This window comes from Triturus cristatus, chromosome 4_1, assembly GCF_964204655.1.
Source record: "Triturus cristatus chromosome 4_1, aTriCri1.1, whole genome shotgun sequence".
In the NCBI taxonomy this organism is placed as follows: domain Eukaryota; kingdom Metazoa; phylum Chordata; class Amphibia; order Caudata; family Salamandridae; genus Triturus; species Triturus cristatus.
Genome location: NC_140585.1, coordinates 287,031,849 through 287,044,676, shown reverse-complemented (window position 1 = coordinate 287,044,676; position 12,828 = coordinate 287,031,849).

Below are 12,828 nucleotides of genomic sequence, written 5' to 3'. Positions count from 1 at the left end.
AAGGGAGTGAAGCCTGAAATTATGGATCACTCCACCCAGACAGAGAGCATAGGGGGTGAGGAACAGTCCTCCCCCCACCAGACTAAAGGTAAGGGTCAGCTTCCTAAGAGAACTGATCCTGCTCCTTGTGAAGTAACTGCCCCAGAAGTGGTCAGGGCTGTCCTGGCCACAGCTCTGATGGCAGGGGATCCTTCCAAGGTGGTACCCCGTCTGGAGCAGGTATCCTGCCCCTCTCTACCCTGCCTCAGTCAGCCCAGGCCTGCTGAGGTCAGGGAGGTCAGTGGACCCTTAATGGGCCCCTGTCCAGAGGAACCCCCTCATCAGCAGATCAGGGACACCCAGCAGAGTAGTTATAGCCAGGTAACCATTCCTCCACAAACTGAGGGATCCCCTTTACCCCTAGGTACAGGTACCCCCCAGATGGACTTTGTTGGGCACAGGGAAACCTGGAGCATAGTTGCCCCAAACATTCCAGTGCCCTCCACTATTCCAAACAGAGGGACCCAATCCCCAGCTGTAGGCAGCCGGAGGTAGACCCTGTACTGCTCGATTTTCCCGGCCTTCTTGTGTTGTAGAGCGATCAATATGACTTCAGTCTCTTTCCATCCAAGTCTAAGGAGTAGAGTAGTGAATAGAGCCTATTTATTAGACACTTTGACACGATCCCGTGCTCCTACCCATAGATCAGGGCCTACATACATAGCCTAGGGGATAGATTCGTTAGTATTAAGGATAACCTGCCCTATAGTGAGGGTATTTCATGGAGTTGTGCTGAATTCAGGCCTGGTAGGCCTCAGACAGGAGAGACTCCATCTTTCTTTCTGCTCCGGCAGCTTGGGATGCTTCTAGGTCAAATGTAATGTTTTAGTTATGAGGTGTTATTCGCTCGGAGAGAACCAGTTCAGGCCGGCCCTTATCGAAGGAATGTATTTCTCCCCTGCCGAAGACACTACATCAGGCCGGCCGGCTGGGAACGTGTCCTTGGCACGGGGAGGTACAGGAATTTGGTGGGCGGCAGGTTTCGAGCTGGAAATTTCCATGAGGGAATGCACTTCTATATTAGTGAAAGTCTGAGTTAGATATGGGCACTTGCTTCTAGTCCGTAGGCGGCATCTGGCCGTTAGCAGTAAAGCTACTACTTATTCCAGGGAAGACAGATGGCGAACCTGAATCTAAAGAGGAGAGAGTAGCCGATGAGGAAGAGGTTCCAGTGACTCGGAGAGGGAGAAGGGAGTAGATCCGCGACTGCGGAGGTGTGACTTCCAGGCAAAGCCGAGGCACAGACGAGAAGGGAACCTAGATGACCATTGAGCACAGGCTACATACGACTAAGGTGATGTCGACCCCTTTTCTATTGAAGTGTGTAACTTAACCTTTTAATTTCCTTGAAGGTTATATATATATATAATGTATTCTGTGAATGTGCATGTGGCATTTAAATAAAGTATTCAGCTTGTCCTGAGTTAGCATGTGTTGTGTATCTTTATATAGGAGGATAGCCTATTCTTTTAGTCAGAGTTAACTCGGCATGAACAGATGTTAATCCTGGTCAGGTAAGTGGTAACTGAATGAGGGGGAAACGAGCCCCTCGAACTAAAGAATAGGTTGTGCTCAACTAATAGTCTTTGTGTGATCTGATATATAGTAATCCCGATTCCCCTGTCGTGTACTACGGTAATAATAGGATGAGCTCGTGCTGTGTGTTGCTGCCGCCTAGGTAGGAGATTCTGGGTCTGCCTGAGACCGCGAGACTGTGTGTTGCTGCCGCCTAGGTAGGAGATTCTGGGTCTGCCTGAGACCGCGAGACTGTGTGTTGCTACCGTCTGGGTAGGAGATTCTGGGTCTGCCTGAGACCGCGAGACTGTGTGTTGCTGCCGTCTGGGTAGGAGATTCTGGGTCTGCCTAAGACCGCGAGACTGTGCTTGCTGAGATCGCGAGGCTGTGAGGTCTTGATATATATATATATATAATAGGAATTCCCTGTCCTTAGGTGGTACATATATATGTGGTTATTTAGGTGTAAAAAGGCCCCAGGGAGGGGGTAACGTTCTGGTTTGGGTTAGAAAGGCTCTGTTGAGCGAGTTCCACCTGATCCGAAAACCCAAGCAGAACATTTGGCGTCACGAACTGTTTACGAAAACTGTGTGCGTTGTGATTGTCTTGTGTTTGCTTTCGGCGTATGCGTGGTTTTCTTTGCATTCTTTTTTATATATTTGCGTGTATAGTTTTTTTTTTCTCTTTCTTTCTCTCTTCCTTTCTTTTCTCTACGTTTCTTTTTCTTTCTTTTTTCGCGATGTTTTCTAAGAAATCTAAATCTACTCTTAAATTGTCCGTTGATATTCCCGGTTGGGATTCAACGCCTTATGGTGCCTTGGCCCGAGAGTGGGCTGACTCTACTGGTCTGAGTGACAATTGGAATTCTTCTTTGGAGTCGGCGGAACCGGCTGACGTGATTACTTGTTTGCAGACGGCACCTGTATTGAAGGGTGAGGAGGTTCCCGCTTTGGGGCGCAGAGGTTGGGTTATTCTGTCTGCGTATCGGATTCTGCATGAGAGATTGTTGAAATTACAGATCTCTCTTAAGGATGTGGAAGCACACTTTGTTGAGATTCAGAATTCTAATACTCTATTGCGGTGTCAAAATAAGTTGCTTTCTGACAAACTTGACACTTACCAAACGGTTGCCGAAAGGGCGGCTGTGCGGATTGCTCGTTATAAGTACAAGAACAGGCGTGGTCGAGTTTCGACGCGTAAGGTGCGTCTGGTCGTGGCGAAAGCTGGACTGGATTGGAACCCTGATGAATGGGATGGTAATATCTGGGACTCGAGTACATCTTGTTCCTCGGGTGAGGAGTCTGTTGCGCACGAGTTTTCTCGTTCCCGGCATGAAAGTAAGTCTGCTTCTCGCACCTCTGATGGTGCGCCCCGTGATTGCGCTCGTTCTTCGGGCGGGATCGATGCTTCTTACACTGATTGTCCCTCTACTAGTACTGCTCGGGCTCCTTGTGATGCTCGTCCTGCGGTCTCTGCGCATCCAGTTTTTCGTCGGAAGTTGCAGCAGTCTCCCAATGCTCCGCAGGGTGTTTCTTTAGACTGTTTAGAGGATTTTACTCAACAAGAAATTAGTGATATTTTGCAGCGCTTTCGGCAGCGGACTGGTGAGGCCTTGCTCACATGGATGGTGCGCCTTTATGAACTTGGCGCTGCTGGTATTATGCTGGATACTGGCGACTGTTTAAAATTTTGTTCTTTGAGTTTGGATTCTACTGTGCAAGATCATTTTCGTAACTATAATGGTGGTGGTCAAATTTCTTTGCTCCAATTGGCGACTGAAGGTTGTAATTTGAAGTATCCTACTGAATCTGACTGGCCTGTCAATGACAAGCCGTGGTATACCTTGCGTGATGCTGCGCAACGTCTTAAGGAGGAAGTGATGAAAACGGCTATTTTTCTGGGCACTGCTGACAGGTTGCTTGATGGGATGTTGACTTCTTCTGTGCGGAATCGTATCATTCGCTCTTCTCCTGTTGCCTACAAGCAGGTCATGATGACTTTGTTGATTAACCAGACTGGTAATGTACTATCTACGGTGTTGGAATCAGTACGCCAACTCGGTGAGTTGGGTGAGTGGTTTAAACCTGAACGTCAGTCCCGGTCTGACACTCGTACTCCTGGTGAATATAAATTTACTAGGCGTGATATCTTTACTGGTCTTTTGGCTGATGGTGTGCGTCGGGAGGACATTGATGGTGAGACTACTGCTCGTTTGTGGGAGTTGTTTCGCAAACGGGGCTTGGATCGGAAGGAGGGTGCCCGGCGTGTTCGAACGACTGAGTGTGATCGTGGTTGTTCTGATGGTAGCGGTGATGACGATCGCCGTGGGCGCTCTGATCGTCGTGATGATCGGCGTCCTGTACGTGATCTGTCCCCCCGTCGAGAGCGGGACAGGGAGAGAGAGGGGGAAAAGGAAAGGGGGAGAAATGATCATGCTTACAGCAGGCATAGAGATGATAGGGATCAATCTCCTGAGTTGAGGAGGAGAGAGAATCGTCACAGTTTGGTTGATCGTAACCCACGGTACAATACTGAAGACTTGAATCCGTTCCGTATGGGGAATGGATATGAACAGGAGGTACCGATACCCAAGAAACGTGAGAGTCTTTATCCTGATTTGTCCTGGTACACAGAATGCAGTAAGAATGACTAGGAAATAGGTCAAGCTCCGGTACACAGATGGGCTCATAGAGATAATAGACCCTATGTAGATATTGATATTTATTGGAGACATCGTAATATCCAAAGGGCCCGAGCATTAGTTGATACAGGAGCGGAGGCCACTCTTATTCATGGAAAATCAAAGAAGTTTACAGGGCAGCCTTTTACTATTACCGGATTAGGAGGAAAAGAAACCCCTGCAGTTCAAACTTTGCTTGAAATGAGAATAGGTAGAATCCCTAGAAAGGAATATTCTGTATTAGTGGTGCCACTCCTAGAATTCATAATTGGAATTGATATTTTGAAGGGAATGACGTTGCATCTTGATGATGGGTGTTACCAATTTGGAACGACGCATTATATCTCGTCCAGACCTATACGGGTTGGTCGTTTAAGGATGCCCCCCATACAAGTTCCCCAGGCGACCAAAGTGGTTTGTCAGAAGCAGTATCGTATTCCGGGTGGTCATGCAGAGATTAGTACCACCATTCAGGAGTTGGTTGATGCAGGCGTTATAACTCCAGTTACTTCTGCTTGGAATAATCCTGTTTGGCCGGTGCGTAAGAGTGACAATTCTTGGCGTATGACTGTTGATTATCGAAAATTGAACAAACACACGCCCTCTTTGACTGTTGCAGTACCGGATGTTCTCACCCTGATTGAAAGAATCCAAGCACATCCAGGTACATGGTATGCGTCCATCGATATTGCTAATGCTTTCTTTTCTATTCCAATTGCCCCTGAGTGTCAGGAACAGTTCAGTTTTACGTGGAACGGGCGTCAGATGACGTTCAGAAGTCTTCCTCAGGGCTATGTGCATAGTCCTACGATTTGTCACCGGCTGGTGGCAGAACACTTGGCTGAAGTACCAGTTCATTCCAAAATTCAGATATGTCATTATATTGATGATGTTTTGATCCAAGGCGAAACACAAGAGGATGTTCAGACACAATTAGATAGAGTCATTGAGTGTCTGCGTGAGAAAGGTTGGGAGATCAATCCGGGTAAATTACAAGGTCCGTCTCAAGCTGTAAAATTTTTAGGTATTAATTGGCATGAGGGACACCGCGAGGTGATCCCTCAAGTTAAACAGAAGATTCTTGATTTTTCGGTTCCGAGGAATAGGAAGGAAGCCCAGAGTTTCATTGGCTTATTTGGTTTTTGGCGCCAGCATATTCCTCATTTGAGTCAAATATTGGCCCCCTTGTACCGAATTACCCGTAAAAAGAATGCATTTGAATGGGGTAAGCAACAGCAAGATGCATTTAGTCTGGCGAAAGAGGCAATTCAACATGCTATGGATCTATGGCCTGTACGTGATGGTGATGTGGATTTGAATGTGTCTGTGCAAGGCCCTTATGCAAATTGGAGTCTATGGCAGAAACAAGGCAGGAGTAAGGTACCGTTAGGGTTTTGGACCAAAAAGCTACCTGATGCTGGTGAGCGTTATACACCCTTTGAGAAACAGCTACTTGCTTGTTATTGGGCTTTGGTGGATACCGAGCAATTGACTTTGGGACATGATATATTCTTGCGTCCTGAAATTCCTATCATGCAGTGGGTTTTGAGTTCACCGAAAACTCATCGAATTGGGCATGCTCAGGAGGCGAGTGTGATTAAATGGAAATGGTATATACAAGACAGGGCACGTGTGGGTCCGAAAGGAGTTGCGTTTTTACATGAGCAAGTGGCGCAAGCACCGTCGACTGAGACTGAGAGTGAGTGTTCCGTACCTTTAGAACAGGAGTCTCCTGTCAAGTGGGGTAGACCTTTTGATGATTTGTCCGCTGAGGACAGAAACCATGTTTGGTTCACAGATGGGTCAGCGAAGTTTATTGGAACGACACGGCACTGGAAGGCGGTGTCTTATAATCCGGTCACACAGAAACTGTTGAGCACAACAGGTGAAGGGAAGAGTAGCCAATTTGCCGAGCTTTACGCGGTTTACCAAGTTTTGAAACAAGAGTTACCTGGTATATGTCATATTTTCACCGATTCCTGGTCCACTGCCAATGGACTGGCTGTTTGGTTGCCGACCTGGCATTCCCATAATTGGAGGTTACACTCCAAAGAATTGTGGGGAAAAGAGTTATGGCAAGAGATTTGGGAGATGCTCCCACAGAGTACTGTTACCATCTTCCATGTGGATGCTCACACCCCAATAGACTCCCTTGACAAATTTTTTCATAACATTGCAGATGAAAAATCTAAAATTGCTGAGGCAGTGGTGGACAGACAAGATCCTGATATTGCGGGATTGGCGAAATGGGCACACCAGAAGGCAGGACACTTTGGAGAGAAGGCCACTAGCAGGTGGGCTGCTGATAGAGGAATTTATATTCCCCTGGATCTAATCAAAAATGTTATCTTACATTGTCCCGTCTGTCAACATATCAGACAGCGTAAGGTACCCCAAATTGTTAGAGGCCACTTACATCGCGGGAAACTGCCCGCTCAAATTTGGCAGATTGATTACATCGGACCCCTTCCCATGAGTAGAAATTGTCAATATGTTTGCACAATTGTCGATACATATAGTGGCTTGCTGGTAGCTCTTCCATGTAAGCAAGCCACCCAATTGAATACCATAAAAACATTAGAATTGATTATGATGTATTATGGTGTGCCATTCCAAATTCAATCTGATAATGCATCCCATTTTCGTGGAAGATTGGTACAGGAATTCTGTGTAGAAAATAATATTGAATGGATATTTCATATACCCTACTACCCGCAGGCCTCGGGCCTGGTGGAGAGATTGAATGGCCTGCTAAAGGATCAATTACGAAAGTTAACAGATGACAAGTATAAAAATTGGCGAGACTTTTTACCCCAAGCACTATTGATCCTGAATAATCGTCCTTTTTTAAATGCTGAATCTCCACTTATGCGTTTGTTTCCCCCAACTGTTGAGACTATGCCTAATGTAATCAATGAAACTGTGATGTATTGGGAAATTACTCCCGGAGCTCTGGCCCCATGCAGAGCGACCCCAGGGTCGGCAGGTTTAGACTTGCATGCCATGGATGACACCGTCCTGGAAAGTAAAAATCGGGTCATCATTGCTACCGGTGTTGGTATTCATATACCACCTGGGAATTTTGGATTGATCGCCCCTAGATCGGGGCTGGCTGTAAAAGGCATCCAGGTACTTGGAGGGGTTATCGACAGCGACTATCAGGGAGAGATTAAGGTACTTCTGCTAAATAGCAGTGAGATCGACTTACTGATACACCGCACCGACAGAGTGGCTCAATTACTCATTATGCCTGTTTTCAGTGGTGAAATAATGAAAGGCACTGCCCCAACTTTGCTAACTGTACGTGGCCAGAAAGGCTTTGGCTCTACGGATAACCCTGGGGCCAAGGTTTGGGTGCAATCGCCTAAGAATCCCCCTGAACAAGCAGAGGTTATTGCCACCGGTCAGGACAATACCATTTTGGTTATGAGGCCAGGGAAAGATAGCTGGGAAGCTGTCCCAGCTGATAAATGTTACTTACGAGAATGATTAATGCCTGTATTTGGTTCTTTTTCAGATCATTCTTTGGATTGTTGCTGCAGGATGTGTCGGTTTTGGACGCCTTTCGGATTGCTTCGGCGAGAGAGAAGGGATCCCATCAACCCGGGATGAACTGGGAACCCGAGTGTTGCGTTCCTTCAATGCGTGGGATTCGTCATCGAACTTTTGGACATTACTGGCCAAGAGAGTGACTGATGCCCCTCACTTCTGTTTGACACCGATGAGATCTGTGCACGACATTCTTGCGACTTGCCTAGTTGCTGTCCCCGCCTCACTGGAGACTTTAATAAGTATCTTTAACATTTCGAAGGCTCGTCCGAATATTGTCCTGGGTGATTTTGCTACCCATGTATATTGTCCTTTGTGTATTGAACTGCCGAATGGCCAACTCCCCATCCAGTCCCAAATAATTACGTATAATATCACACAAGGTGACATATGCTTCTTTCTTACATGTAATCCTAATGCAATTTCTGAATGCCTACGCCTCAAGTTAAGAGGCGCCACTTCCTTCATAACTCACGAACGGACTTTGTGTTTCCAGAGGACACCGACCACATGTGTCTCAGTCCAGAACAATATGACTTGCAATAGTTTGGTAGTTACCCCCAGTCACTATCGCACGATGTTACTACCTGCCGGATGGCTTTTCTCATGTGGTAATACTTCCTGGCCGTATGTCCCTGCAAACATTTCCGGAGGCCCGTGTGCCATTACTAGACTCAGTTTACTAATGTTTTCCTCACATCCAAATGCCAACTCTCGTGTGCTTCGAGATACTGTGATGCTACAGGAGGATTGTGACTCATCTTTGCATTTATATTCCAAGTCTGAATATCTTAGCCTAGCTGTTTCAATTATTGGTGTTCCTGCTTTGGCGGTTTATAATGCTAAATCCATTGGGAAAATGGCTTGCTGGATGGTGAAATCTATTAATCATACTTCTACAGTCTTGTCTGACTTGTTATTAGACGCCCAGGGTGAACGTAGGGCCATTTTGCAAAATAGAGCAGCCATTGATTATCTGTTGCTTAAACATGGACATGGTTGCTCGGACTTTGAAGGACTCTGCTGTTTTAACTTATCTGATCATACACAATCCATTCGTGCACACATAGATAAGTTGCATGACTTAACAGATGAAGTTAGAAAACACATTGATCAGGGCTGGTTTGACTGGCTCTTTAATTGGTTACCGGACGTGCATATGCTACGCCACACATTAGGTGGCATTCTGATTGCTATCGCTGTTTTGATTTCTATCTGTTGCTTTATTCAGTGTATCCCTTCACTGCTTCAATTCTGCACACCTGGTACTAGACATAGATCAGTTAATTTTGTTTCATATTATTCTTCCACCGATGTTAGTTCTGTTTAATGGATGTATAATAGACTGAAGTCAAGGGTGAAATGTACTGCTCGATTTTCCCGGCCTTCTTGTGTTGTAGAGCGATCAATATGACTTCAGTCTCTTTCCATCCAAGTCTAAGGAGTAGAGTAGTGAATAGAGCCTATTTATTAGACACTTTGACACGATCCCGTGCTCCTACCCATAGATCAGGGCCTACATACATAGCCTAGGGGATAGATTTGTTAGTATTAAGGATAACCTGCCCTATAGTGAGGGTATTTCATGGAGTTGTGCTGAATTCAGGCCTGGTAGGCCTCAGACAGGAGAGACTCCATCTTTCTTTCTGCTCCGGCAGCTTGGGATGCTTCTAGGTCAAATGTAATGTTTTAGTTATGAGGTGTTATTCGCTCGGAGAGAACCAGTTCAGGCCGGCCCTTATCAAAGGAATGTATTTCTCCCCTGCCGAAGACACTACATCAGGCCGGCCGGCTGGGAACGTGTCCTTGGCACGGGGAGGTACAGGAATTTGGTGGGCGGCAGGTTTCGAGCTGGAAATTTCCATGAGGGAATGCACTTCTATATTAGTGAAAGTCTGAGTTAGATATGGGCACTTGCTTCTAGTCCGTAGGCGGCATCTGGCCGTTAGCAGTAAAGCTACTACTTATTCCAGGGAAGACAGATGGCGAACCTGAATCTAAAGAGGAGAGAGTAGCCGATGAGGAAGAGGTTCCAGTGACTCGGAGAGGGAGAAGGGAGTAGATCCGCGACTGCGGAGGTGTGACTTCCAGGCAAAGCCGAGGCACAGACGAGAAGGGAACCTAGATGACCATTGAGCACAGGCTACATACGACTAAGGTGATGTCGACCCCTTTTCTATTGAAGTGTGTAACTTAACCTTTTACTTTCCTTGCAGGTTATATATATATATAATGTATTCTGTGAATGTGCATGTGGCATTTAAATAAAGTATTCAGCTTGTCCTGAGTTAGCATGTGTTGTGTATCTTTATATAGGAGGATAGCCTATTCTTTTAGTCAGAGTTAACTCGGCATGAACAGATGTTAATCCTGGTCAGGTAAGTGGTAACTGAATGAGGGGGAAACGAGCCCCTCGAACTAAAGAATAGGTTGTGCTCAACTAATAGTCTTTGTGTGATCTGATATATAGTAATCCCGATTCCCCTGTCGTGTACTACGGTAATAATAGGATGAGCTCGTGCTGTGTGTTGCTGCCGCCTAGGTAGGAGATTCTGGGTCTGCCTGAGACCGCGAGACTGTGTGTTGCTGCCGCCTGGGTAGGAGATTCTGGGTCTGCCTGAGACCGCAAGACTGTGTGTTGCTGCCGCCTGGGTAGGAGATTCTGGGTCTGCCTGAGACCGCGAGACTGTGTGTTGCTGCCGCCGAGGTAGGAGATTCTGGGTCTGCCTGAGACCGCGAGACTGTGTGTTGCTGCCGCCGAGGTAGGAGATTCTGGGTCTGCCTGAGACCGCGAGACTGTGTGTTGCTGCCGCCTGGGTAGGAGATTCTGGGTCTGCCTGAGACCGCGAGACTGTGTGTCGCTACCGTCTGGGTAGGAGATTCTGGGTCTGCCTGAGACCGCGAGACTGTGTGTTGCTACCGTCTGGGTAGGAGATTCTGGGTCTGCCTGAGACCGCGAGACTGTGTGTTGCTACCGTCTGGGTAGGAGATTCTGGGTCTGCCTGAGACCGCGAGACTGTGTGTTGCTGCCGTCTGGGTAGGAGATTCTGGGTCTGCCTAAGACCGCGAGACTGTGCTTGCTGAGATCGCGAGGCTGTGAGGTCTTGATATATATATATAATAGGAATTCCCTGTCCTTAGGTGGTACATATATATGTGGTTATTTAGGTGTAAAAAGGCCCTAGGGAGGGGGTAACGTTCTGGTTTGGGTTAGAAAGGCTCTGTTGAGCGAGTTCCACCTGATCCGAAAACCCAAGCAGAACAGACCCTTAGGGCCAGATATGACACAGTCATGGACAGATAGGCTTCCATGGTGACCAGTGACCTGAGGAGGTTGAGACCACCCCAAATAGGGCCTCACTTCCAGACTCAGACACCCCACCAGCCTGCTTCTGTACCAAAACCCAGTACTGGTAATTTCCCTAGACTTTGGAGAAACTCTAAAAACCCTTGGGGTAGGATTTCCCAAGTGGACCATGAGACAGGGAGCAACCATGCTAGTGCAGGTTCTTCCTTATATGGCCACTCAGGAAATAAAGGCTTATGTGGACAATGTTAGCCTTATCTCCTTTCGTTTGGGGGGGGGGGGGGGAGTTATGTAGGAAGGTGGAATCTGACTATATGGTTGCCCCCAACTTTTCGCCTGGTATTTGGATGGTTTTTGACTAGTCTGGCTGGGATCCTGCTATCCAGGACCCCAGCCTATCTGCTTCCTCCCTAAAACTGATGCGAGTACCCTAGGTACATTCCAATTGGATACTAAGGACACCCTACCAGCCCCTTGTAGATGGTACCCTAGGTACCCAGGGCATGGGTCCCTCAGAGGCCTACCAGGGGCTGCATCACTTATTGTGCCACCCCTGGGACAGCCATACCAAATGACACCACCAGACCACTACTGTAGTCTGGGTAAGGTGGTGCTTGCACCCCCTTACAGGGATACAGGTACCCTGTATCCCACCGATGCACAACACATGTATTCTCATTGGTCACCCCTCAAGCAGGCCTTGCTAATCCTACAAGGCAGGGTGCTGGGATATGTGTGAGGGGGGACCCCTACCTGAGTAGGGCCCCTCTGAAACCCTCATAAAAACCATTGCTGGGTTGTTTGTAGTGTAGCCATACCATATACTCTTAACCGCATTATAAGTATATCGCGATAGCGTGATAACTTGAGAATGGCTACACAGAACCATATCGTGTTTGATGTCAAACATGTAGGAATCATACCCCCAGTCCAGTCATGGGCATGAGGGCATGATTCCCCCCTGCTAGAGGGGCGAAATGGGAAAAGCGGCCGAATTTAGACACCAATTTAAAAGTGCACACGTATCACAAAATGGATGCTACTCGCCACCCACACGACTCGGGCTGCCTGTTGCTGGGCAAAACCCCAGCCTCGGCAGCTGGACAATAGGGATCCTGTTGCAGGGAGGTGCCAGCACCTTCCCAGACAGGCTATGTGGATTGGAACTGGGTGGGTGCACCATAGGATGCCTTTCAGAGTTGCACGTAGGCTGCTACAGCGCCTACATTCTGCATACACCGCCTGGAACCGGTTCAGGGGCATCCTGCCCCTCGCCCAGGCAGGAAACACACAAAGGGGAGAGGGTGTAGCCACCCTTTCCCGCCTCAACTCTCATTGGTGGACACTGATCTGAACACTCCCCATATCTTGTGGATAAAGGTGAATAACGTGTCCCCAGAGAATCAGATTAATCTTGGACTTCACAGACTTGACCTTCGACTCGCTGCTGCCCAGCTGACTGAAGAAATCTCCCTTGGGGTAAAGGAGTTACCCCCCTGCTTGGCAGGCACCTGAAACACCGCAAGTGACCCAGTTGGAACTTTGCTGCTCCTTCGGACATCGACGACTCCTCTCAACCTTGAGGTGGGTTTCCTAGTATCCCAGAGGCCAGTGAGCGTGCCCAGCAAGTCTGAGCACCGTGGACCATGTGGGTGCCGAGAACCCAAATACCCCAGGACCCCGGCCACCTCTTGCGTAGCACACGACCCTGACCAGTGGGGAAGTTGTGCTTTGGCCC